Below are 22550 nucleotides of genomic sequence, written 5' to 3' on the forward strand. Positions count from 1 at the left end.
GGTCCTAAATTAGAAGGTGAATAAACTCCATTGTGGAAAAAATGGGGATGTTTCAATCATGGGTAATTGTGCTGTTTCTGTTGCGACTGATTGGAAGACTTGTGCTTGCCCCTGAGAACCCCTGCACAAATGTTTCCTCTGTTTTCCTACCCTCATTAAGCACCACAGCCTGCTTTGAGACTTCCGACCTCTTTACAGTCCCTCTAACTGCAAATTGTTGCGTCAGTTCATATACTAAACATAGTAGCACAATGATGAGGAGCAACTTCTGGCCACAACTTGTCACCACCTTTACTTTGCCAGTGTACTGTTATAGAGTAATACAGCACGGATAGAGGCCCTTCGGCCCATTGTGTCCGCGCCGGCCATCAAGCCCTGTCTAATCTAATCCCATATTCCAGCATTTGGCCCGTAGCCTTGTATGCTATGGCATTTCAAGTGCTCATCCAAATGCTTCTTAAATGTTGTGAGGGTTTCTGCCTCCACAACCCTTTCAGGCAGTGAGTTCCAGACTCCAACCACCCTCTGGGTGAAAAAGTTCTTTCTCAAATCCCCTCTAAACCTCCCGCCCTTTACCTTGAATCTATGCCCCCTAGTTATTGACCCCTCTACTAAGGGAAAAAGCTCCTCAGCATCCATCCTATCTATGCCCCTCATAATTTTGTACACCTCAATCATGTCCCCCCTCAGCCTCCTCTGCTCCAAGGAAAACAAACCCAATCTGCCCAGTCTCTCTTCATAGCTGAAGCGCTCCAGCCCTGGTAACATCCTGGTGAACCTCCTCTGCACCCTCTCTAACGCGATCACATCCTTCCTGTAGTGTGGCGACCAGAACTGCACACAGTATTCCAGCTGTGGCCTAACCAGTGTTTTATACAGCTCCATCATAACCTCCTTGCTCTTATATTCAATGCCTCGGCTAATGAAGGCAAGTATCCCATATGCCTTTTTTACCACCTTATCCACCTGTTCCGCCGCCTTCAGGGATCTGTGTACTTGCACACCCAGATCCCTCTGACCCTCCATCTTGCCTAGGGTCTTTCCATTCATTGTGTATTCCCTTGCCTTGTTAGTCCCCCCAAAATGCATCACCTCGCACTTTTCCGGGTTAAATTCCATTTGCCACTGTTCCACCCATCTGACCAACCCATCTATATCGTCCTGCAGACGGAGGCTACCCTCCTCGCTATTTACCACCCTACCAATTTTTGTATCATCCGCGAACTTACTGATCATACCCTTTACATTCATATCCAAGTCATTAATGTAGACCACAAACAGCAAGGGACCCAGCACCGATCCCTGTGGTACCCCACTGGCCACAGGCTTCCAGTCACAAAAACAACCTTCGACCATCACCTTCTGCCACTAAGCCAGTTTTGTATCCAATGTGCCAAGGCACCCTGGATTCCATGGGCTCTTACCTTCTTGACCAGCCTCCTGTGCGGGACTTTATCGAAGGCCTTACTGAAATCCATGTATACCACATCCACTGCGTTACCCTCATCCACACACCTAGTCACCCCCTCAAAAAATTCAATCAAATTAGTCAGACATGATCTTCCCTTGACAAAGCCATGTTGACTATCCCTGATTAATCCTTGCCTCTCCAAGTGGAGACAAATTTTGTCCCTCAGGACTTTTTCCAATAATTTTCCTACCACTGATGTTAGGCTCACTGGCCTGTAGTTCCCCGGTTTTTCCCTACTACCCTTCTTGAATAATGGTACTACATTAGCAGTTCTCCAGTCCTCTGGCACATCCCCTGTGGCCAGAGAGGTCCTGAATATATGTGTTAGAGCCCCCGCAATCTCCTCCTTTGCCTCACACAGCAGCCTGGGATACATTTCATCCGGGCCTGGGGATTTATCCATTTTTAGGCCAGCTAAAACCGCCAATACCTCCTCCCTCTCGATGTTAATATGTTTGAGCATATCACAGTCCCCCCGCCCTCCGGCTCCACACACAGATTGCCACTTTTGTCCCTAATGGGCCCTATTTTTTTCCCTAGTTATCCTCTTACCCTTAATATACTTATAAAACATCTTCGGATTTTCCTTTATTTTGCTCGCCAGTGTTATTTCATGGCCCCTCCTTGATCTCCTAATTTCTTTTTTAAGTATCCCCCTGCACTTTTTGTACTCCTCTAGGGCTTCCTCCGTCTTTAGCCTTTTGTATCTACCAAAAGCCCTCCTTTTTTTCCTAATCCATTCTCGTATATCCCCTGACATCCACAGTTCCCTGTGGTTTTTGGAACCACTCTTGACCTTTATGGGAACATGTTGCCATTGTATGATCTCAATCTCCCTTCTGAAAGCCTCCCATTGCTCCGATGCGGATTTTCCTACAAGTAGCTGATCCCAGTCCATTTTTGCCAGATCCTGCCTTATCCTATTAAAATCGGCCTTCCCCCAATTTAGAACCTTTATTTCCGGCCCATCCCTGTCCTTTTCCATGACCACCTTAAATCTTACCATATTATGGTCACTATCACCAAAGTGCTCACCTACTAGCACTTTTTCCACTTGGCCGGCCACATTCCCTAGAATTAGGTCCAGTACCGCCCCCTCTCTTGTAGGACTTTCTACATGCTGGCTCAAAAAGCTCTCCTGGATGCACTTTAAGAATTCTACACCCTCTGAGCCTTTCACATTCTGACTATCCCAGTTAATATTGGGGAAGTTGAAATCCCCCATTATTATTACCCTATTATTTGCACATTTCTCTGAGATTTGCCTACATATCTGTTCCTCTATCTCCCCCTGACTGTTTGGAGGCCTATGGTACACTCCCAGCAAAGTGCTTGCCCCCTTTTTGTTTTTAAGCTCCACCCATATGGCCTCATTAGAGGACCCTGCTAATATATCATCCCTCCTTACTGCAGTAATTGACTCCTTAATTAATATTGCGACACCCCCTCCTCTTTTACACCCCCTCTGTCTCGCCTGAAGATTCTGTACCCCGGAATATTGAGCTGGCAGTCTTGCCCCTCCCTCAACCATGTCTCCGTGATAGCAACAATATCACACTCCCATGTGTTTATCAACACCTTCAGTTCATCCACCTTATTTGCAAGACTCCTTGCATTAAAATAGATGCCATCCAGCCTTGCCCTTATATATTTGCCCTGTCTACCAACCTGTTGAACCCTGTATTCGACTTTCTGTGGTAACGGCAGCTTGCACAATTAACTGACAGAAAATCCAGCAAAGTAGGGCCTGTTTTATTTTTATTTCCGTGTTGATCTAAAGTTAGTGATCTCACAGGGAATGTGTCATGCACATTATGGCTGTGATGTCATTAGGTACAGCCCACATTCACTGAGCAATCACAGCAGCCTCTCATCTTTCTGGGTCCATCAGTTGCAACCTTGCTACAAGAAAATCAGCGGATAAATAACGGATTCAAACTTATTTTAATGTTAACCTTTGCATTGAGATAATTCATTGGAATGACATTTCCGACCCATCCCTCCATTTAGTTATCTTCTCCTGCAGTGCAAGTTCTATTTTTAATGGGGAAAAAAATAATTGCAAAGTTTGACCTGCCTTGAGATGATGCAATCGGGTCAAAGCTTAACGAGCTGCTTTTTAATTGGCCGATAAAAGACTTTAAAACTGGTTGCAGTCAGTCAAAGTCCCAATTCCAAGTGTCGTGTCCTGCTTCTCCCATGTACTTAGTGGAGGAGCTGTAGCAATGGCACTTTATCTTTTGGGGCTTCCTTTGATTGTTCAGCTACCTAAGGTATTAGGGGCTAATACAAGCCGGTCGCAGGTTTGACCCGTCTGTGAGTTAGTTAACCGCAGCTCGAGCAGCACTGTGGCTGTTTCAATTAGCTTCTTGGTTAGGAGGAGAAAAATCAGCCAGTGTTTTTGCTTCTGATTCCTGTCTAAGAGTGAGTGAGAGAGAGTGTGTGTATGTGTGATCAACTCACTACAGATATGCAAAAGGGATAAATGGGACATATTGGGGCAGCTGGGAGGAGGAAATAATATAGTGATGATAAAAGAGAGCCTGAAAGTAAATTAAAACAATTTGGAGATTAAAAACAGAAAATGCTAGAAATATTCAGCAGGTCAGGCAGCATCTGTAGAGAGAGCAGCAGAGTTCACGTTTCAGGTGAATGACCTTTCATCAGGCCTGGAAAAAGTTAGAGATATAACCAGTTTTAAGCAAGTACAGAAGCAGGAAAAGTGGGGAGGGGAGGAAAGAACAAAAGGGAAGGTCTGTGATAGGCTGAAAGGCAGGAAAGATTAAATGACAAAAAGGTATGATTGTGCAAAGCAAAAGGATCAGTTAATGAATTAATGCCAAAATGATGATAGATGTAAAGAAAAACAACAGAGGCTGTAGAGTGCCTAATCGAAAGATGAGGTGCTGTTCCTCGAGCTTACGCTGAGCTTCTGTGGAACAATGCAAGAGGCCGAGGACGGTGAGGTCTGAGTGGGAATGGGGCGGTGAATTAAAGTGACAGGCGACCGGGAGCTCAGGGTCCCCCTTACGGATTGAACGGAGGTGTTCCACAAAGCGGTCACCCAATCTGCGTTTGGTCTCCCCAATGTAGAGGAGACCGCATCATGAGCAGCGAATATAGTATATTAAATTGCAGGAAGTACAAGTAAATCGCTGTTTCACCTGGAAGGGGTGTTTCTGGCCCTGGTCAGTGGGAAGGGGGGAGGTATAAGGGCATGTGTTGCATCTCCTGCGCTTGCACGGGAAGGTACCGGGCAAAGGGGAAGGGGTTTTGGGGGTGGTAGAGGAGTGGACTAGGGTGTCGCGGAGGGAGCGGGCCCTACGGAATGCTGAAAGGGGAGGTGAGAGGAAGATGCGTTTGGTGGTGGGATCACGTTGGAGGTGGCGGAAATGGCGGCGGATGAGCCATTGAATGTGGAGGCTGGTGGGGTGAAAGGTGAGGAAAAGGGGAACTCTATCGTGGTTCCGAGAGGGAGGGGCAGGGGTGAGGGCAGAAGTGCGGGAGATAGAACGGACACGGTCGAGGTCCGCGTCAACCACAGTGGAGGGGAATCCTTGGTTGAGGAAAAAGGAAGACATGTCGGAAGCACTGGTGTGGAAGGTGGCATCGTCAGAGCAGATGCGGCGGAGACGGAGAAACTGGGAGAATGGAAGAGAGTCCTTACAGGAGGCGGGGTAGGAGGAAGTGTAGTCCAGGTAGCTGTGGGAGTCAGTGGGCTTGCAGTGAATGTTAGTCAATAACCTATCCCCAGAGATGGGGACGGAGAAGTCGAGGAAGGGAAGAGTCGGAGATGGACCATGTGAAGGTGAGGGAAGGGTGGAAATTGGAGGCAAAGTGAATGACATTTTCTAGCTCAGGGCGAGAGCAGGAGACGGCACCGATACAATCATCAATGTACCGGAAAAAGAGGTGAGGGAGGGGACCCGAGTAGGACTGGAACAAAGAGTGTTCCACATATCCCACGAAAAGGCAGGCATAGCTAGGACCCATGTGGGTACCCATAGCAACACCTTTTGATTTGGAGGAAATGAGTAGAGTCAAAGGAGAAGTTGTTCAATGTGAGAACAAGTTCAGCCAGGCGGAGGAGGGTGGTGGTGGATGGGGACTGGTCGGGCCTCTGTTCAAGGAAGAAGCAGAGCGCCCTCAGGCCATCCTGGTGGGGGATGGAGGTGTAGAGGGATTGTACGTCCATGGTGAAAGGGAGGCGGTTGGGGCCAGGAAACTGGAAACTGTTAAAGTGGCGGAGGGTGTCGGAAGAGTCGCGGATGTAGGTGGGAAGAGACTGGACAAGGGGAGAAAAAATAGAGTCGAGATAGGAAGAGATAAGTTCCGTGATTTTTTTCCCCTCCCACTTGGCAGCTGGCCTTCATTCTGCCAGCGCAATTCACACTCCATCTAGAGCCATCTAGAGTTCCTTAATCTATCCCATTACCATCTCCTCTTGCTTTGAATATCTCTCAATGTCTCTCAATCTCTCCTGCTTTCTATCCTATCACTGACCTTCCCTTTTGTTCTTTATCCCCTCCCCCTTTTCCCAGCCCCTAACTTGCTTTAAAACCTATTCTGTTTCCTGCTTTCTTTCCCGTTCTGGTGAAGGGTCTTCGACCTGAAACCTTGACTCTGTTTCTCTTTCCGCGGATGCTGCCTGGCCTGCTGAGTTTTTCCAGATTATTATAGAACTTTGTTTTTCAAAGATAAATTTCTGTTTTTGTGTCATTAAATTATGCATTTAAGCTGCTTAGATGGATTTAGCACACCATACATTTAACAGACATGTCACCTTATCATAGAACTTACCAAAAATACACAGACTGTAGAGGCTAATTACCATTTTATTGTAACACCTCTAAAGCAAGAGTAGTGAAGTCAGTCGCCTGGAGGTTAGTTGTACTCTGGCGAGACTGGCAGTCCAGTGCTGTTTTTTATGCCGTTATTGCTGCTGAAAGTGAGGTACTCGGGTGGATACCTGAAATCTGTGAGTGCTGCTCTTTCCACCTCTGTTTGCAGTGGGTCGCCAATCCCTATTGGGCTCATTCAAGGTCCAGTAGTGATGAAGGCCTGGGTTTTACATGCCTCTGAAATCTTCGGACCATGAAAATGATTTAGGATGAACGATCAGGTAATTAAAAGTCAGAATCCCACGCCACTCAACTTTTGCCATGAATTTGTTGCAAAAGAAAAGGAATTGACAGTAGCTTGTAGTACTTGGCTTTTTAGTTCAATGCTGAAGAAAGGGCTTGTTCCTGGAGTGTAGTGGTTATCACGTGCTTGCCATGCACAAGGTCCCTGGTTCGAAACCAGGCAGAAATATTTTTACAAAGCTAGGTGGGAATGTAAGTTGTGAGGAGGATGCAAAGAGGCTTCAAGGGGATATAGACAAGCTTAGTGAATGGGTAAGAACATGGCAAATGGAATATAATGTGGAGAAATGTGAAGTTATCCACTTTGATAGGAAAAATGGAAAAGCAGAGTATTTTTTAAATGGTGAGAGATTGGGAAATGTTGGTGTTCAGAGGGACCTGGGTGTCCTTGTACATGAATTACTGAAAGTTAACTTGCAGGTACAGCAAGCAATTAAGGAAGCAAATGGTATGTTGGCCTTTATTACAAGAGGATTTAAGTATAAGAGTAAAGATGTCTTACTGCAATTATATAGCGCCCTGGTGCGACCACACCTGGAGTATTGTGTTCTTGCCATAGAGGGAGTGCAACAAAGGTTCACCAGACTGATTCTTTGGATGGGGGGATTGTCCTATGAGGAGAGATTGAGTAGACTAGGCCTATATTCTCTAGAGTTTAGAAGAATGAGAGGTGATCTCATTGAAACATACCACATTCTTGTAGGGCTTGACAGGGTCGATGCAGGGAGAATGTTTCCCCTGGCTGGGGGGTCTAGAACCAGGGGTCACAGTCTCAGAATAAGGGGTCGGTCATTTAGGACTGATGAGAAATTTCTTCACTCAGAGGGTGGTGAATCTTTGGAATTCTCTACCCCAGAGGGCTGTGGAGGCTGAGTATATTCAAGACAGAGATCAATAGAATTTTGGAGAGTAAGGGAATCAAGGGATATGGGGATAGTGCAGGAAAGTGGAGTTGAGGTAGAAGGTCAGCCATGATCTTACTGAATGGCGGAGTAGGCTCGGGGGGCCGAATGGCCTACTCCTCCTATTTCTTATGTTCTTATGAAATGAAATGCAAGAACATGTCTCTGAAACTCTTGCATTAATTACTTGGTATGAAGCATGCCCAGTGTGATGTGAAGTGGACCTGTTTTGACGTTCGTCAAGTTGTATGCACCTTCTAAGAAAGTGATGAGAATTTTTTTCAAACCAGATTCCAGGCGCGTGAAGAAAATGGAAAGAAAAATATTCTAATCAAAAAGAGAGAGTGAAATAAAAATCCTCGGTGGTTTGCTGACAAATTCCAATACTGTCTCCTCTCTTGCGCAACACAGTATGAAGATTTTGTTTAGATTTGTTTTCTGTGAGGAATTAATTTTAGAACCGCTGGTTTCTCTGAGAGAACTGATTGAGTAAGCAGCTAAACCAGCCCGCAGCTCAGACATCCTAAGCTAATAAAATCTCAGCAAAATCAGTGCTAAGATTGAATCTAGTCCTGCCTGTTTAGGAGTACCAGCTGCTAATGCTTCATTTAATTTATGTGGTATTAGTATAAACTGGCAGATCACCTGCGGCATTGCTCACTGGTAGTGTCTAATCTGGAGCATAACTGTAATATTTAGCTGTTGCCTTGACCTGTGCCTTTAAGGCCATTGGAAAATCCAGGTAATTATAAGCTTATTACAGAAGAGGAAGGCCATTAGGGTGAAGACTTCGTAAAATGTGTACAGGAGGACTTTCTTAATCAGTATGTTTCTAGGCCAATGAGGGAGGAGGCAGTGCTGGATCTAGTTCTCGGGAAGAAGTTAGGCAAGTGGAGTGTGTTTCAATGAGAGAACAGCTGGGTAATAGTGATCATAATATAATTAGGTTTAAAGTAGTTACGGAAAGGCACAAGGAAAACTCAACGGTGAAAATAACCAACTGGAAGAGAGACAATTTCAGTGATTGGAGAAGGGATCTAGCACAAGTGGATTGGAAACCAAGATTGGTCAAGAAAACAGTAAATGAGAAATGGCAGGCTTTCAAGCCGGAGATAGTTCGGGTACAAGCCAAGCATATTCCCACAGGAGGAAAGATAGGGCATCCAAAGCTAGAGCTCCCTGAGGAAATCGAGATTAAAATAAAACAGAAAAAGGTTTATGATAAATCAGGCAATTGAAAACCAGGCAGAATACAGAGTGCGCAGGGGGAAATTGAAGAAGGATATAAGAAGGGCAAAGAGAGAATATGAGAAAAGATTAACAGATAACATAGAAGGGAACCCAAAAAATCTTTTATAAACATATTAAAAAGTAAAAGGATAGTTAAAAGAATTTTGGGACCGATTAGGGACAAAGAAGGAAATCTTCTTGTGGAGGCAGAAGGCATGACTGAGGCACTGAATGAGTACTTACCTCTGTTCACAAAAAGAGAATTAAGTTAATGTCGCAGTAGAGGAGGAGGCAATAGAGATATTGGATAGGATAAAAATAAATATAAAGAAGGTACTAAAATAGGTTGGCATCACTCAAAGTTAACAAGTCACCCTGTCCAGATTGGATGAATCCTAGGTTTCTGAGGGAGGCAATGCAACCTTTCAATCCTCCTTGGCAATGGGAGTGGTGCCAGAGGATTGGAAGGTTGCAAATGTTACACCCCTATTCAAAAAAGGGGAGCGAGATAAATCTGGAATGGGTGGTGGATGCAGATTCTATAGGAAATTTCAAAAGGCAATTGGACATGTACTTGAGGACTAATTTGCAGGGTAATGGGGAAAAAGGTGGGGTGTGGAACTAAATTGGCCAGCTCTTTCAAAGACCCGGCACAGGCACTACAGGCCAAATGGCCGCCTCCTGTGCCGTAAGATATTTCGATTTTGGCCCATCTTGGTTCATCCATCCAGAAAGATGCTATTATTGCAGTCTCCAATTTGTCCTTTAATGATTTCAGGGTTTATGCTTCTTCTGCTCTATCCAGAAGCCCATTCCATGTAATGATCACACTGTGAAGAAAAACTGCCTGGTATCAGTCCTAATTTTGCCTTTACTGGTTTGAACCTGTAGCCTCTTGTCCAACTCTCGTAATCAGTGTCTCCCAGATACCTTCCCTCAGTGCTTCCAATGCCACTTATCAGAATCCCAGAACCGCCACCTGCCGAGCTCCCAACTCCCCATAGTGTTCCCAGTTCTAACTTGATCTTTCCGCATGCTGGCCCATCTACCACTGCTCCCTTCCATATATCAGCCCCATACCCCGCTCCCTCTGGGCTGTAGGCTCCACTTTCAATCCCTCTCAGCTGCAGCACTGCCCCTCAAATGCCTTTTGGCCTGATCCCGACTCGCTCCCAGACTACTTTCTTTCTCTGCTGCAAGCCCTGCAGCATCACCCCACCTGATCCTGATACCCCTCTCCCACTTGCTTTACAAGAGACAGAAATTAATTATATGTCAATAACAGAGCGTGTGCGAGACCCACACACAGACTGTGAGGTTGCACATAAAGAATTAGAAAATGGAAAAGAGTCAGAGACGCAGTTACAGGAAGAATTTTTTTGTTCGTGAGCAACACCAGTTAGGTGTACATAAAAATTGTATCGAGAGACAAATAAGCACTTTGTGTTTTAAATGGTCTATCAAACAAAGCCCATATTTTCCCGACCATTCAATCGTGCAGCCAGCAGTCTGCGGAACAAAATGCCCAGTCACATCCTTTATTGACAAAATTGACGAAGGTTATTGTCATTCTTGTGCTAAATGAATCGTCAGTGCTCGGGAAGCTTCAGCCACTGAACCATATACTTGTCAACAGAAAGCAGGCTTTGTTTCAACGTGGTTGGTACTTAAGTAGAATTTCTTTTGTAATTTCTAAACCATTGCTATGATTTATAAAAAGTAGCTTCATTAAAGTCTTTTTGTATTTCTCTCCATTTTGTCTGTTTGTTTCCCTGAGCTGTGCGCCATACCTGGCCTAAGAGAAGCTTACTCCACAGACAGCATAACCAAGACACTGAGATACGTGATGGAGCAACTCCAGCTGGCCTTCCCATACACCTGGCCAGTGTTTTACTAATGGCATTGCTAATATTGGGGACTCACTGGGTGGGTAATTATAGTTGTTAGCCCCCATCCTGCAGCTTTACAGAGCTTATAATACTGTCTCACTTATTCTTAAATAACACCTAGACTGAGCAGGAGATTCTTGGCCATGCACACTGGATGCAAGACGTTTCAAACCCTAGATATGGCATAAATCTCTCACTTGATCTGTCACTTAAGCCTATGGAACAATCATTTATGTTAGAGCCTCGAAGCTTCTGTTCCACTTTGCCACACTTGTGCATATAGCGTGCACTTTCTGATATAACGAGCAGTATTCTTTGTTCAGTTGCTTCCATGCACAGCTCCGTGTGGACTGCTGTCCACTGGCATTGATTAGCAACAGTAAGAATGATCTCGTACAGTTTCAGGACAAAGTTTCAACAGTTATTGGTCAACTTTTTGTTTTAAATCTAGTATGAAGGGAATAGTGTCTCATTTAAAAGTTTATGGCCTGGAGTTTCCACTAGGTTGCCCTTTTTTTCCCCCCGTGCAATTTGCCAAATCAGCCAAACGTGCAAAAGATCAAGGAATTTCAAGCGCAAATTGCGTCCAGATCCAATCGCGTTTCCACGGTCGTTTGCGCTAGTTTAAAAAAACATCGTGCCAAAAGTCCCCCCCCCCCCCCCCCCCCCCACAAAACTGGCCATGCCCCTGATTGAAACAATCACCATTGGGAGTTTGAGCTAATTGTGCTCGTTTGTGGGCCTTTGAGGAGGCTCATAAATTAAGCTTTTTTAGGCACAAAGATACTAATGGACACATTTTAAAAGCTTTTAAAAAAAATTTAATTTACTAAAAACGGACTACTGTACACCAATGTAACTAGTAATAATAATAATTCAACTTTATTGTTCATTGCACAAGTACATGAACAACGAAATGTGATCTTGCAAGCTCCCATGACTGGGAGAAGCAAAGCCGCTGCGTCGGTGCGCGCCGCCATTCCATTTCCACCATTCCTCCTGTCCGACAACCTTCAGCCCAACGCCCGGGCCTGCTCACCAGCCGCTCCTCCTTCCGTGACCTTCTCACCAACCGCCCCTCCTCGGGGCTCCTTCCGTGACCTTCTGCACCTGGTCTTCCCTGATGGTCACCCCTCCAGGTACTAACCAGGCCTGGCTCTGCTTAGCTTCCAAGCCTTGCCAGTGACCCTGTCCCTAGTCCCAGGAACAGTAAATGGTTCTGTATAGGTTTATTAAAAAGTCATTCTCCGTTATTTAAAGTCGGGTTACTCAGGTGGTGGACGAGACACGCTGATTAAAAATGCTTTTTTTTACTAAACCCATTTTCAGCTGTTAATAAAACTGCACCAAGTTACCACTCTTAAATATATCAAGGAATATTTTTACCGCAAAATTAAAAAAAAATTACATTGTAAAATGTTGCCCGTTTATGCTGGTGCATAGAAGATTTTCCGTTCGGCAATATACAAATAAGTTTGAGTGGAAACTTGAGCAAAAAAAAATACTTCTGAAAACTACCGCAATTTGGAGCTCAATTTTCGCCCGGATCACAGCTTGCTCCCAAAGGAGAAACTCTTGGCCCACTCTTGGCCTATTTGTCAGCGTACTTAGAGTTGATTGTAGCTTAAAGCCCACCTGTGCTCATTGAACTGTCTTAAAAATCAGGGGGTTGGAATGCAACAGTGAGGAAGTGCTGCTTCAGTTGAGCAGAGGCTTGTTTAAACCCCATCTGCAGTAACTGCGTTCAGCTTTGGGCACCAAACCTCAGGAAGGATACATTGGCCTTGGAGGAGGTGCAGCGCAGATTCACCAGAATGATGCCAGGGCTTAAAGGGTTAAATTATGAGGGCAGGTTGCAAACCTTGGTTTGTATTCCCTTGAAATTAGAATGTTGAGGGGTGATCTGATCGAGGTGCTGAAAATGATAACGGGATTCAATAAGATGGGTAAAAAGTAACTCTTTCCTCCGGTGGGGGTGTCCAGAACAAGGGGACACAATCCCAATAAGAACTAGACCATTTAAGAGTGAAATCAGGAAGCACTTTTTCCACACACGGATAGTGGAAATCTGGTAAACGCTCCACCAAAAAGCTGTGGATTGGGGGTGGGTGGGGTAAATGAAATTTCCAAGGCCGAGGTCGGCAAGATTTTTGTTTGGTAATGGTCGGATGTTCTGTTCCTGTTCGTGATCTACATACAGTGACTTTGAGCAGGCAGACTGGCGGGGTATGAACTTGAGCTGACCATAGGAAATTATATTTAATGCTGATAATGACGTATTGCAGTAACAATAATTTTAGATGCAGCAGTATACACTCAATCTATACTCCTCGAGCAGGATAGAACTTGCCAACGTGGAACGCTGAAAGAGACCTAGGGGTGTTGGTTGACTTACCATTCACCACGTCTAAACAGTGGGCAGTGGCAATAAACAAGTGAACATTGTTTTGGCAATTTAGTTGAATTCAAGTCCCCAGAAGTTGTTCTGAAATTGTATAGCTCTTCAGTCAGGCTACACAGCTTATGTGATCTCGGGCATATTTCACAGAATCACAGAATCCCCACAGTGCAGATAGAGGCCATTTCGGCCCATCGAGCCTGCACCGACACATATCCCACCCGATCCCTGTAACCCCTACACCAACACATATCCCACCCTATCCTCGTAACCCCACGTATTTAATCCCCCTAACACTAAGGGTCAATTTATCATAGCCAATCAACCTAACCCGCACATCTTTGGACTGTGGGAGGAAACCGGAGCACCCGGAGGAAACCCACGCAAACACGGGGAGAATGTGCAAACTCCACACAGACAGTCACCCGAGGCCGGATTCGAACCCAGGTCCCTGGCGCTGTGAGGCAACAGTGCTAACCACTATGCCACCGTGCTGCCCTGAATGAATAAAAACACACACTGGCTCCAGAGATCATGTGGAGGAAAGCTAATCCCAGCTATTAAGCAGATGAGCAATGAGTAGGGCTACTGGCTTAGTGACTTAAAAATTCAATGTCCGTTGTTATTCCATGGGGTTCTGGGATTTTTACTCGAGTTCCGATGATTGTTTTCCACAACTTGCTTTATTTATAATTAGGCCCATTGGTGTATGGTGACCAACATTCTATTGTTACATGGAATTGCAGGATTTACTGTAACTGGCGCTTTTGGAGATTGTAGTCCATGGTTCCATCCATTCCTTGGCAACGAGAAACCAGTTGATAAGCTAGGACTTTTCAGCCTTGAGAAGAGTTGCCTCAGAGCAACCTTATGGAGATACACGAAGGGAGAGGGACAAGATGACACAGATTCTGGGCTATGAAGAGCAAGTTGAGAAAAAATTTGAAAAGTATTTCTTTATACAGAGTGATAGCAGCTAGAATGAAAACATGTTTGAGGCCAGGCCACTGGACTAATGGTAGATGCAATAACGGGAAGATGATGGGGTACTGGGAGGATGAGTTCAAGCAGGTCTTCATCCAAACCTATCTGTGACTCGTGGAGAAAGAAGCTCAATTTGAATACTCTGTCCAGTGTAATTCAACAGTTCAATGGATCAGAACTGTGGAACTGCTACATTTGATGGATTAAAAGCAATACAAAATGTACTTGACAATAAGGAGTTAGTGCTTGGCTCAAGCCCTATAAACCTGTTTATTTTGGAGCTGTCTCTATTACCTGTGGTTGCTTGGATTATTTGAGTATTGTAGCTTTAATGTTTCACTTCCTACTTTTTACTGATTTGGTAAAACAATGCATTGTCTCTTTCTTTGTCTTATGGCTCTAATATTGCCTTTTTTTCTCCTTTCCTCTGTTCCTTCCTTGCTCATAACTAACATATTACTTCTGTGAATTGAGATGGGAGACGCAGAACGGGTAATGCACTTCAGTCTGTTACATCAGTGCTTTTCCACCTTTGTTGTCATTCATTACTTCAGCAAAGCTGTATGAGTCAGTCTCTTTAGCCACATTGAGCCCTTTCAGATTTTATTTTCTAATTTGCCTTTTTCCATTTTTCTCATTGACTCATGCTGCAGTATGACCCTGATGGCCCCCCTTCATCCAAGTGTGTGAGCCTTGACCGTGCGTTATCAGGGCGCTGTTTGGTGGCCTCTCAGCCCAGGCCAATCTTAGGAACAGAGGAACAAGAGTGGGCCATTCAGCCCCTCCAGCCTATTCCACCATTCAGCTGACCTGAATCTTAACTCCATTTACCCACCTTGGTTCTGTAACTCTTAATACCCTTTGTAAAAGTCGGATAGCAAGGTAGTGAAGGATAGAATACTAGAGCCTAGTCTTAAGTTGCTTACAAGCCTTTATTTACAGAGACACGCATTACATACTGTGCACCCCCCACGATAAGCTTCCTCTCCCTGCCCAAGCCTGCTCCCATAGATAGGAACACAAGAGTCCCCGATTAATACCCACCACCTAAATACAATTAATAACCTTGCCTAACAAAAATCTTATCAATCGCAGTTTTAAAATTTTCAGTTAACCCCCAATCTCAACAGCTTTTTAGAGGAGAGTGTTCCAGATTCCTACTACCCTTTGTGTGTAGTGGTACCTCCTAACATCACCCCTGAACAGCCTCACTCTAATGTTAATCATCTTAACACCTCCATTACATCACCCCTTCATCTTCTACACTCGATGGGAATACAAGCCTAGTCTATGCAACCTGTCCTCATAATTTAACCATTTGCTCCCCTCATATCCTCATTCAACGTCCACAAACTTTACCGCACAGATCACTGTATAACGATCAAGATTGGGAACCCGGGTTTGTTTTCCCGTCCCTAGCCCGAGAGACGTCGTAAACAGTTGCATCACCACCACCACTGCTGCTGGTTTGGCTGAGATTAGCCAACTTGATGCAGACTGCATATTGAACCCAATGGAATATTTCATTGATCAAAAAAAAATGGATTTAGACTCTCTTCATAGACATTGATGACACAGAACGCTGCATGGTCCCATATGGTCTTAATTCAGCATTCACTATTCTATGCTGTGTGGATATTTTGAGCGTTATCAGGGATATTTAGCCCTCAAAAGATTAAAGGGAAGCATAGTGGCCTGGAGTTTACTTATCTGACCCCTTGTTCATGGGTAATATAACCATTGTCCAGTAAAGTAATAATTATTACCATTTCGTGTTCCACATTCTAGCTTGTTTGAATCGATTAACATAAGTATTTGCATAATACTCCTTGTATGTAAATTTCTCACTTTTCGGGGATAAGTTCCCTGCCGCTGCGGGTCAGCCCTCGAGCGCTGTAATTCCAGAGAACGCGAAGAGAGATGAGAAGTTACTGGCAGCAGTCTGCTGCGGGCTCTGAAGAAGTCTCTCTCCTTTTGCACTTAAATCATTGTTTGCAGCATCATTTAAGGAGTTATAAATGTAGCTGGTGCAATCGGTCAAATTGATATCTTTTCACCTCTGGCACCTGGCTTTGCAGGCAGCCATAGCTGATAAATTTGTGCACCTTCCCCCTCCTATCATTTTTCCCTCTCCCTCTGCTCTCCTTTTCTCTATTTTTGTTTCTCTTCTCTCCTCTCCCTCCCTCTCTCTTGCTCTCTCTCTTTATTCGGCCTCCCCCATGGATGAGAGATACTGCACTGGTGCTATAGGGGATGCTATTATTTTAAAGGGAAGGTTATCCTGCATTTGATACTTGATTATAATAAACTTTGTGTTGCATCCAAGTGGTGAAAACCAGAAGTAATATTTAAGTATAGGCCTGCTGATACGGCACCACTCTTCACTGTGCCAGTGGGATTGAGAAATTAGAGCTGCTGTATATATCGGCACATTTCCCTGCTCCCCACCGCTGTTTTTCCAGCTCTTACTATGTTTCCTAGCTCTCTCATGTCGGCCCCATGGTGATGTGGAAAATTGTTGCCTGTTGTATTTTAATTTTAGTGCCAAAGTGTAGTTGCAGAGAGATTGGAGCATTAAAAGCAAATAGTTGCCCGCTGAAAGTTAGCACGCCAAAGAGGGCCTGACTGAATTCAGGGGGAGAGTCATTGAAAAATAAAGGAATCAGAATGGGCTGTCTCACATCCACTGAAAGCAGGTCATGCAAACCGATCAATTAATGGAAAAAAAATTATTTTAATCCATGCAAATGAAATTTATTGAAACATTTTTAATTTAGTTCTAATCTGTGAGACATGCTTGACTGGCTGTAGTTTAAACAGATACAGAGTAGCATATGTATCAGCATGGGATCTCTGTCATCCAGACATCTGTATAAAGCTTGACATGATATCTCCTGAGCACTTGTAGTAAGTGCTGTGTACTGCTTGCTCACACTTGACCTCTGACTTTGCATGCCACATCAAAAAGGGGCATTACTCTTCGAAGCTGTGAGGCTTGTTCTCGGGTTGTTCCTTCATAAGCACCAGTAAAAGGCAGTTTACGCCATAAATACAATCGCCAAATGCAATGTCGACGTAAGCTAGTGATTTTTTTGACGAATTTGCTGAGTGGGTGTGGTCACATCCCGTGTACTACTGGCATGAATAACGTATGACATCCATGACACTGGTACCTTCCTTATAGAGCAATGCCTTGTGTTTGTTCTAATTATACAAGACATGTGCATCTATATCCATATTGATTAGAAGCATCTTGAAAATCGATTTAGTCTGTTGCTGTTCTTGGCTATTCTGGCTGCAGAGTGATCCATATTTAGAAAAGTAAAGTACAGGAAACTTTCGTTTATCCGGAGGTTAAATGTCCGGAAAGCTCTATCTACCGGCAAAATTCAGGAGTCGGTTCAGATCATTTTTTTTCTTTTCGTTGCTTTTCTCCAGTCCTGGCTCTGTAAGCGTCTCTGTAGCTAAGCAACAGCTTCAGCTAGACGCTTGCAAGCTGCACCGACTGTTTTGAAGCTGCAGGGTTTGTTGCTTCACACGGAGCTCTGAGCTCCATATGTTTTAACATTCGCACTGGTTTCTACGGCAGTTTTGATCTAACGGCACCAGCTCGGTGCCGGATACCAGAAAGTTTCCTGTACAAGAAAAGGCCACTTAGCCTATCGAAGCTCAGCCCTGTAATATCCTAGCTCCCCCTGTTATAGCATCCAGTTACATTCTGAAGATCAAGACTATGCTACTCCACTGGACTACACCGTAAGACTCAGCTGCTGTGACTCTGATCTGCTATTTAGTTGTTTAGGCTTTACGGTAACGTTGTCTAGCTTACAGCCCATCCCCCACCGCTGCTGTTACCTGCTGAGCTTATGACAGTACTACTGTTTTTTCAGCTTTATTGGTATTCTGTGGGTCCTGGCCAGAAATTCACTCTCCTTGGCCGAAGTCCACTTCTTCGCCTGGATCGAATGGTAACCTCCAACCTCGTCCCCGTCCTTCTACCTCATGATTGATTCTACACACCTCCTGGCTCTTTATTTCTACATAAGTACCTCCAGCAGTGCGCCTCCGATACTCTACCCTTCAAATAGCCTCTGGACTCACTTGCCCTCCACACATGTCTCCGATCCCTGGACATCAGTTTGTCGATGCTCCAATCTGACACCACCCTATTTATGTGAATTTTATCCCACTATGGGACCTCTGACTTTAACTTTGGACTCCCTCCTATTGTCTCCTCTCTATTCCCTGTTTATTACCAGGACAAAGCTATCCTACTCTTGCATGTAACCATACCTGTGTAACTTGAGTTTCCCTGTGTCCATTCGCATGCAGGTTTTAACTGCCGCTCCTGACCCGAGCCCATCACTTCTATTTCCTTTTTTTTCTTCTTTTCTCTTTACCCCTTCTAGGCCCCTCTCTCCTGTCATCATGCCTCCTTTCATTTGTCCCTTCTCGGGTACTCTACCCCCCAACTCCTGACTCCAACCCTTTATCACTCCTCGACCTTCCTACTCACCTGCCGCGGTCCCAGGATTGACTCCCTCTCGGATAAGCCTACAGCTTCCCTCTGTGCCTCTCTTGGCATCTTCCAAAGGGCCCATCGCTCCCTCATTACTAGCAACAATCCAACTGCCCCATCCTACACTCTCATCGACCTTCCCGCCGCACAATCGCTGGGGGGAAATCTTGCCAACTCCTTCCTGTCCCATTCACCCTTTCCCAGCGCGGACCCTGTGGACTCTGCCAGCAGATCAGTCATCACTGCTCCTCTCTGCATTTCCCTCCAGAATGTTCGTTCACTTGTGAACAAGGCCCTTGCCATATATGGGCTTATTGTGGATGATTGCAACGACATCTTGGCCTTGACAGAAACTTGGCCGATGGGTGATGACACCTTCCCCTTAATGAAACCTCCCCGCCTGGCTATACATAAGAACATAAGAACATAAGAAATAGGAGCAGGAGTAGGCCAATCGGCCCCTCGAGCCTGCTCCACCATTCAATAAGATCATGGCTGATCTGATCCTAACCTCAAATCTTCTATCACTCTGCATCCACCCGAACCCATGTGATCTCCCGGGAGAGGCGAAAAACCAGATAAAGACCCAATGGCCAATTTGGGAGAAAAAAATCTGGGAAATTCCTCTCCGACCCATCTAGGCGATGTGGCCCTTATCACCAAATTGCACCTTGGTCTGTCTCCCTACTTGTCTGGCACTTTCTTCTTTGAACATCTTACTTTGTTTCACCCCTCTTGCCTCGCTTTTCTTCTCCACTACATACTGTCATCTTAAACCCCTCTCCCCGCCACCTCCACTCGCCTCCAACAAGTGTGAGGAGTTCGTTGACGTCTTTGTCACTAAGATTGAGACCATCCGTTCAGCTGCCTCTGCCACTTCCCTCCCTTCCCCATGCCCACCAAATTAAATTTCCCCTAAAGCTCCCCCCCTGCCCTAACCCTAAACTCGCATCTTTCTCTAGTTTCTCTCTTATCTCCGCTCATGCCCTCTCCGAGCTCATTTTGTCCCCAAGATCCACCTCCTGCTCCCTGGACCCTATTCCCACTAAACTGCTGACCACCCAACTTCCCTTCCTGGCTGATATTGTTAACAGTTCCCTCTATTCAGATGCTGTCCCCCCTCCCCTTCAAATCTGCCATCATCAATCAATCTCCTCAAAAAACCCACCCTTGACTTCACTGTCCTTGCAAACTACCACCCCATCTCCAACCTCCCTGTGCTCTCCAAAGTACTTGAAAGTGTTGTCGCCTTCCAAATCCATGCCCGTCTTTCCCGCAACTTTGTGTTTGAACCCCTCCAACCCTGCCAAAGCAATGAAACAGCCCTTATCAAAGTAACAAATGACATCCTATGTGGTAAACTATCCCTCTTCGTCCTTCTTGACCTCTCTGCAGCCTTTGACACGGTTGAACACACCATTGTGTTCCAATGCTGCTCCTCCGTTGTCCAGCTGGGTGGTACGGCCCTTGCCTGGTTCCATTCTTATCTATCCAGTTGTAACCAGAGAATCATCTCCAATGGTTTCTCTTCCCGTTCATGCACCGTTACCTCTGGAGTTCTCCCAAGGATCTATCCATCGCCCCCTCCCATTTCTCATCTACATGCTGTCCCTCGGTGACATCATCCTAAAACATAGCGTCAAGTTCCACATATACGCTGATGACACCCAGCTCTACCTCATCACCACCTCTCTTGACCTCCTCCACTGCCTCTGATTTGTAAGGCTGCTTATCTGACATCCAATATTGGATGAGCAGAAATTTCCTCCAACTAAATATTGGGGGAAAAGAAAAATAATGGGAAGACCGAAGCCATTGTCTTCAAACCCCACCACAAATTCCGTGCCCTAACCACTGACTCCATCCCTCTCCCTGGCCACTGTCTGAGGCGGAACCAAACCGTTGCCAACTGTGGCATCCTATTTGACCCCGAGATGAGCTACCGAGCCCATATATACTCTCCATCGCCAGGACTGTCTACTTCCACCTCCATAACATCGTCCATCTCCACCCCTGCCTCAGCTCATCTACTGCTGAAACCCTCGTGCATGCCTTTGTTACCTCCAGACTGAACTATACCAGTGCTCTCCTGGATAGCCTCCTACCTTGCACCCACTTGAATTCATCCAAAACTCTGGCTTGCCCATATCATAACTCGTACAAAGTCCCGTTCACTCATCGCCATTGTGCTGGTTGACCTTCATTGGCTTCTGGTCCAACAATGCTCGATTTAAAAATTCTCATTCTTGTTTTCAAATCCAACCGTGGCCTCACCCCTTCCTATCGCTGTAACCTGCTCCAGCCCTACAGTCCTCTGAGGTCTCTGCGCTCCTCCAAATCTGGCCTCTTGTGCAGCCTCAATTTTCATTGTTCCACCATTGGTGGCCGTGCCATTAGCTGCCTTGGCCCTAAGCTCTGGAATTTTCTCCCTAAACCTCTCCACCTCTCTACATCTCTCTCCTCCTTTAAGATGCTTCTTAAACCTACCTGTTTGACCAGTCTTTTGGTCACCTGTCGTACTATCTACTTATGTGGCCTGGTGTCTTTTATTTGATGATTACTCCTTGAGGCACCTTGGATCATTTTAATACTTTAACGGTGCTATATAAGTTGTTGTGTTGTTGTTGAATGCCACTAATGTTTTTAGTGCTACACTCCCAGCTACTAGATTCTGCAGTTTTCTGTTATCGAATTGGTTGTAGAGGTTTATGCGGCATATAATGCTGACCGCATGTGAGTCGAGTGTCACTAAACTGCTTGTGTTTGTTGGATTAATAGTGCCTGACTTGGGCAGCAGTGATGTGTGGGAGAAATCCATCACTTGTGAAATGAGCCTCATATCTTATTGTTACACAAGTTTCTGTGTAAATCTGATACCATTACCCTGTCAGAACAGGGTGTCATTGTGATTTGATCAATTTTGCCTTCCTGTTTGCTCCTGATGGATGGCTTTTTAATATTCATCATCCTATGAAGTGATTGGAACTAAGTGATCTTATCCAGTTTTAATCACCTTCGATCAAATGTGACCTCATGTCATTTATGTACATCACTGCTCTCTGCCTAATAGCTTCCATCTCTTCCAGAGTCCTGGAACATCCATCACAGAGAAATTCATTATTTGGCATTTTAGACATGTGAGAAGTAATGTAGATTAGACATAGATGGTCATTAGTGACACTGAGCTCAATTATTTTTTAACAATGTGTTTTTCTCTAATAATGTGCTGACAAAATCAGGATGATGCATCTCATAGTTGAGATTTCATTAGGCTGTTGAGTACAGAAAAAATGAGCGTTTTCCTTTTTTTTGTCCCCTCATTAAGAAGAATTGTGGGCTCATTGTGTCCGAGTATGTCACTGCAAACATCCCTGTTAAGATGCATTTATATTTACACCGTAACCTGGGCGGTTTCACTTCGCTTCGGGCCAACGCCATAGTTGTCATGTGAATGCAACCTGATTCTGGAGTTGAAGGGCTGACCAGACAGTAAAGCAAAATAGATGCATTTAAGAGGAAGCTAGATAAACATGAGGCAGAAAGGAATAGAAGGGTATGCTAATGGCGTTAGATGAGGAATGGCGGGAGGAGGCTCTGATTTGTCACGCTGCCTTAAAGGAGGAGCCAGAGGTAGAGGAAGATGTGGAGAGGTTTAGGGAGGGAATTCCAGAGCTTCGGGCCTAGGCAGCTGAAGGCACGGCCGCAAATGGTGGACCGAAGGAAATCGTGGATGCGCAAGAGACCAGAGTTGGAGGAATGCGGAGTTTTCGGAGAGTTGTAGGGCTGGAGGAGGTTGCAGAGATAGGGAGAGGTCAGACCATGTAGGGATTTGAAAACAAGGATGAGCATTTTAAATTCAAGGCGTTGGTGAAAGGGACCTTATACAAGTTCGGATAAGAGCAGCAGAGTTTTGGATGAGCCAACTTTTATGGAAGGTGGTAGATGGGAAAATAGCTAGGAGAGCATTGGAATAATCGAGTCTGGAGATAACATGCAGAATGAGAAATCTGTTC

At 45.1% G+C, this 22550-nt stretch overlaps 1 protein-coding gene across 1 annotated transcript in view; it reads left to right on the forward strand.

Annotated features, from left to right (window-relative positions):
- ap2b1 (adaptor related protein complex 2 subunit beta 1) overlaps positions 1-22550 on the forward strand; it is a 253409-nt gene that overhangs the window by 83135 nt on the left and 147724 nt on the right. The window lies entirely within an intron of this gene.

Source organism: Somniosus microcephalus, chromosome 22 (genome assembly GCF_052327205.1).
Source record: "Somniosus microcephalus isolate GS21.2 chromosome 22, FLI_Smic_1.0, whole genome shotgun sequence".
NCBI classification, from domain to species: Eukaryota; Metazoa; Chordata; class Chondrichthyes; order Squaliformes; family Somniosidae; genus Somniosus; species Somniosus microcephalus.